This window comes from Rattus norvegicus, chromosome 20 (assembly GCF_036323735.1).
Source record: "Rattus norvegicus strain BN/NHsdMcwi chromosome 20, GRCr8, whole genome shotgun sequence".
Taxonomy (NCBI): domain Eukaryota; kingdom Metazoa; phylum Chordata; class Mammalia; order Rodentia; family Muridae; genus Rattus; species Rattus norvegicus.
In genome coordinates, this window is record NC_086038.1 from 44564748 (window position 1) to 44570331 (window position 5584).

General features: G+C 49.0%; 1 protein-coding gene and 1 long non-coding RNA gene across 5 annotated transcripts in view; one reads left to right on the forward strand and one right to left on the reverse strand.

Annotated features, from left to right (window-relative positions):
* Positions 1 to 327: 327 nt before the first annotated feature.
* Positions 328 to 2520, reverse strand: LOC108349084 (uncharacterized). Its single transcript, XR_001842493.3, has 3 exons — positions 1514 to 2520; positions 944 to 1287; positions 328 to 692 (listed from the first exon to the last, which is right to left on the reverse strand). It is a non-coding gene; the product is annotated as an uncharacterized LOC108349084 (long non-coding RNA).
* Traf3ip2 (Traf3 interacting protein 2) overlaps positions 1245 to 5584 on the forward strand; it is a 43249-nt gene continuing 38909 nt past the window's right edge. For 2 of the 4 annotated variants that reach the window (XM_063279316.1, XM_039098886.2), the window contains exon 1: positions 1245 to 1384. The gene's annotated coding sequence lies outside the window, so the exon portion shown is untranslated. Of the gene's footprint in view, positions 1385 to 4593; positions 4891 to 5584 lie in introns of those variants that run through there. The other 2 variants (NM_001044248.1, XM_006256532.5) reach the window with 2 other exon arrangements.

Consider the following 5584-nt stretch of genomic DNA (forward strand, 5'->3'; position numbering starts at 1 on the left):
ATCTAATAATAATTTTGAAGCAGAAGGCTTCCAGGCTCAGCTCACACATTTCTGACTAGATGATTCAACAGGTATACAGTGATTGCCTATAATGTCATGGGCAGTGTCCCAGATGCTGGGGACACATAAATCTAATATCTCTCTGTCTCTGTCTCTCTTTCTCTCTGTCTCTGTCTCTGTCTCTCTCTCTGTGTGACCATATATATTGTCAAAAATGTTTTTTTCCAAATACTTTCTCAAAGCCACTTCTCCATGTCATTTTATACAAATAGTTAATACAAATATCCATTGTTTTTTCACAGCTAAATAGTACTTCATTGTAAAAACACACCAACAACTGTACCACCTTTATTCTAAAGTTTTAAAAACAAGCCACATTCCCTTTGCTTATTATGTGTGGCACAACTTTACGTGTAATACTTGGGCAACCTGATTGAGGGCATTCTGGGCGGTGTCCCCTGTGTGTGCGAATGGGGAGACAGGACTGGCTCAGTCTGAGACACCTTCTGTGGGGGAGGGGGGAGTTCAGGGGCTGCGATGCTGGCTGGTGGCCTGAAGGAGTTCACACGCGGGCTGGCTCCCATCACCCTCCAATGCCTTGGAAGTAACCTGGATTTATATTACCCATAAACACCACCGTGGCATCCTTCTGCCTCCAGGATCCCCGTCTGTGCAATAAATTCCGTAGAGCACTGAATAAACAAAGGGAAAAAGAAAGAAATAAACTTAAGATTGTGAAATGAGAAGCCGGAGGGCTGTGTGTGTGTGTGTGTGTGTGTGTGTGTGTGTGTGTGTGTGTGTATGTGTATGTGTGTGAGAGAATACAGTCCAGCACAGGGATATAGGCAGTGAACCCTTTGCCCCTTAGTTACGGGCAGCAAGTCTGTTTTAGTGAGTTAAAAGACTCAGTTATAAGCTCTTGCTTCCCATTCCCTCCCATTACCGGGCCCAGGTTTCTTCGTTTGAAGGCGCTCAAGAATCAGCAGTCTGAATACTCAAGTTCAGTCTCCAAGAGACGCCTTCTCAGGCGCCCGCCGCAGTAACCCAGAAGCCCGGGGCATTCCTCACAGTTTTCTTATCTGTGTGGTAAAAGCAGGATGCAGCCTAATTGGCTGCTGGTTCTCTCTGGTAAACGCGGGAGGTTTCTGTTTTAAGAAGTAAAGTCAGTTCTCAGCGGTTGATTCACTGCCCCACGGGGAGACTGCTGAGCAGAGGCTTCCTCTCCGTAGAGATTTGCATACAGCATCCACTTCCTGCTCGAGAGCCTGCTCCACCACTTACCTGGACCTGGAGAGGGCGAGGGAGGTCTGAGCGGCCCGAGGTGGATCCCGGAGAGCAGAGCCCGCGACCACCCCCTGGGCCCGTCTGTCGGTGGCGATCTTAGGTAAGCGAGCTCATTGGTCCCTGCCTGCTCTGACCTCTTTAACCACTGACCGGCTTTCCAGTCCACTGCCTTCCCGGTCGCCAGATCTCACTTCCCTCCGCCCTCATGTCCCCATGTCCCCACCTTTACCTTGTTCATCTGGAGGGCAGTTTGAGCTGGGACAGACTGAGTTCCTGCAAGAATGTGGCGCCTCTTTAGGGTTTCTCTCGGGCAGGCCGCGGGGCTGCTTAATTAACTCTTTAAGGGGAGGGACACACCGCCACAAAACTGCTTGGAGTTTTCAGTACTCATAGTTAGCTGTCAAGAAATCCAGGTACGTAGTGAGTTCAAGGCCAGCCTGGGTGACGTAGCGAGAACCTGTCTTTAAAACGAATCAAAACTGTTTCTCAAAGGAAGGAGCCATGATAGAAAGGATTAAGTACTTGGCTTTCAGCCCAAGACACTGGCAGGAAGGCCAACTCCCAGTTTTTCCCTATTTTATGCTGGGAGAAAATACCAACAGCACATTCTCGGGTTAGAAAGTACTCGACGCCCCCACCCTCACACCCCGGCAGGCCTCCATTCCCCTTAGCCAGTCATTTGCTGGGTCTGGATGTTGCTGGGAATGCCAGGAGAGAAACACTGGATCTTAGAAGCCGCCGCCTTCTCTGCGACTTCCTAGTTCACAGTGGCCTCTTAGACACACACACAGACTTTTTTTTTTAAAAGGGAGTCAGTGGAAAGAAACCAAATTAATAATTGAAGAAGAGGACAGAAAACTTGCCGTCCAAGTTCTCCCTCCACTTTGCGTGGGTCCATCTCTTGAGCAATTCTCGCTGGCTCCCAGAAGCCTGGATTTCTTCATCTGCAGAGCGTGTGTGTGTATGTGTGTACACGCATGTGGGCGCCCAGGCACTAACATGCTTATGTCTAAATTCCTTTCTAAGGAAACAAGGCCAGGGCAGTCCCAGAAGGGTACCATGATGGGTGGTCTCTAAAGCATGTTTTATTTGCTGATTATTACACATATAAAATTTACCTCTGCTACTAGTGCATTAGGAAGGCTTTGCTTCTTATATTTTCCAGCCCCCAGAACTTGACATGTCATCAAACGCTGTAGAGGCACTCAATCTTACACGTAAACTTAAAAAAAAAATGTTTTTCAATTTCCCTCATCTGCTTTCCGGGCCAAAGGTAAAGCAGCTGTCAGGGCAGGCAGCCTGTGGCAGGGGTGTGGGGGGGGGAGTGGGGGGGAGTGATGGGGGTGGGGTGGGCGTGGGGTATCAGACCAGCTCTGCAGGAGAGCTGCCTAGAATCCAGCCATCATTTCTGGCTTTAACCACATAGGGGGAAATGGGATTTCTTGAATTTAGCTCATGTCCCATGTGTTTGCTGAGAGGCAAGGCAGGCTCCAGAGCTGGCAGATAATCCCGTGGCAGAGGCCAGGAGCTGGATCAGAAGGCACTCCAGGCCACAAACAGTCCGTGTGTGGGCCTTTAATGGGAGGGGAAAGGGAACAGAAACCCATCAGCCCCATGTAAGGCTGACGACTGATTGGAGTCATTACTGGCTGGCAGACGCACTGGATCCTTAACCTCTTCCAAACCACTGCTTTAAGGAACATTATTATTGTTTCTTTTGAGCAATTCCTGACAGTCAGTACAGTTCCAGCAGGTTCTGGCTGAGGGGACTGGTTTGGAACTTTGGGTATTGTTAAACTCTCTGTAGGGTGTCCATGAGGTCTGTACCAGACACCACTATGTATTCCGGAATAAGGGCACCAGACTCCCAACACATTTGCTTGTGGCGACTTCTTGCTTCTTATTTCAAATCCCAGAGTGTTACCATCTGAAACCGGGGTAGCAGCTGTATTTCTGTCAGACCCTCTTTGATGGTAGACGGTCCACTACAGCCACTCTTAATCTGGTGTTCTTCCAAGTCATTCCACACAGGACAAGTGTGAGGAGGTGGGTGATGCAGCCATTCTGACGTGTTCACTTCGTGGGGCCGCCTTGAGCAGGGCGAGGGGCCAGACAACGTGGCAGGACCCAGGGGGGTGGGGTGGGGTATGTTCCTAGCCTAGCGATTCTCAGAGAGCCCAAAGACACACAGTGTTCAAGCCTGTACCTCCCTGGATGAAGGGTTAGTGACTTTCAGACACACTGAAAATTAAAGAGGAGAAAGTCCTAGGTAGATTACGGTGGCGGAGTTTGTCTAAAGGAAATCAATGTCTTACACATTGCAGAGTGGAAATCTCAGATAGATCCTGAATTCAAATCATTTTCTGCAGCAGGCGATTTTAGATTAGTTCACGTCCATATGAACTACAGGCAGCTGCTGTAGGAATGAGCACAGGTGGAGGTGTGGCCAACTTCCAGGTCCTTCCATAGCCAATTAAATGGCCCTTAAACCTGGATCCTATTTCTTTATCAAAGTAATCCAACTGGCCTTCCCCAAGAAGCATCTGATGGCTGGAATCTAGAAGCTGTCCTCCAGGCTTCTCCTGTTTTAGTTCCGGAAACACAGCTCCCTCCCTCCCATCCCACATTCCTTGTCTCCGGCCCAGCATGCCTCCTAGAGCCCACTTGGCTCCTCCAAACTTGGCGCTCTGCTCTGCTCACTCTTCTTGTATACAGGTGTGCACACAGGCCTTCTCAGGGACCATCGGCTTTAAAGCAGCCATGGAAGGGTGGCCTTTCGTCCATGTGTCAGTCCTTAGCTTGCTGCCACTTTGGCTCGGTTCCCTGATGGCACTGCTGAAAGCAAGATGTTTGGGTAGGTGGGAGACCCTCACGCAGCCTGTTCCCCTTTAACACCCAGCAGACCCAGTCCGAATGGGGTCTTGGCAACTCCCTGAGCGATGAAGGAAACCTGGCTCCTTTGCCGCATTGGAATCCTGTGCCCAGCCCTCTCTGCCACTCCTCTCCGCTCTCATGCTCATCTCTGAACTTTTTCTATCCTGAGTCATCTGCCTAGTCATCCTGGCCCCTGGCCCACTCTGCGCATGCGTGCCTCGCCCCAGACCCTTCCTGTACCTGTAACCCGCCTAGATTACAAGGTCTTCTTCCCTCTCATAGCCCTACGGATTCCCAGGCCTTTTCCTCTCCTCCATACCCTTCCTGTCCCTTCCACTTCACTCTGTGGCCTGAGCTGAATTAGGTACACTAGAAAGAGCGCCTTATGTGAAGCAAGCACACAGACAGACAGACAGACAGACAGACAGACAGACAGACAGACAGTGGCAACAAAAACTCCTGACCCAGCTTGAGGTTGTTTCTCTAAATGTTTTTATTACCAGCTCTCAGTGTGGTAGGCGGTCTGATCCCAGAAGTCTCCCTTCCCCCTTTCAAGTTCAGCACGAAGTCCCAAGTCCACTTTACAGAGCAGAGCACTATGACCGCCCTGGGCTTGTTGTGAGTCTTCCTCGTAAGGTGCAGCAAATGTCCCCGTGTCAACACGGCTCACGCCGCCTCAGAGACTCTGGCAAATCGTACTTGAACAGCTTCTCTCTCAGGGAAATTCTGCAAGTAAGCTTGGAAGTTTGCTCCCTGGGGTTTGGGTCACTCGGGTGAGCTGGACTAGTCTTCTACTAGCCAAACCAATCTTAGGATAATTTGCATACATTTGGGCAGTAGGCAAGGAAATTAACGAGTTCACAGATATTTTTAAAAAATCTGTGATTAGAAACACTAAAAAATGTTACTCTTTGTGACCAGCAAGATGACCCGGCTTGTAGAGGTACTTGTCACCAATCCTGACAACCTTAGCTTGATCCTAGGGATCGACAAGGTGTAAAGAACCTATTCCTGGGTACCGTGGTATCCCAGTGCATTATATAAACAATAAATAAATGGAAAAAAGAAAATCTAAATTATTCTCTGGGGAATAAAAAACACCTTGAGAATCTGTGATTGAAAATATCTGATCCAGGTCGGGTGGTGGTGACGCATGCCTTTAGTTCCAGCAGTAGGAAGGCAGAAGCAGGCAGATCTCTGAATTAGAGGCCAGCCTGGTCTACAGGGTGAATTCCAGGACAGCCAGGGCTACACAAAAGAAATCCCATCTTGAAAAAACTATAAGAAAAGATCTGATCTAAGTTAGAGTTTAGGATCCTCCGAATTATTATTAATGGATATATAGTTATTTCTTACTGCCACCTGAAATATTCGTGCCGTTGTATGCCTTTAGGACTCTACGGCCCTCTTGGTAACTCAAACAGTA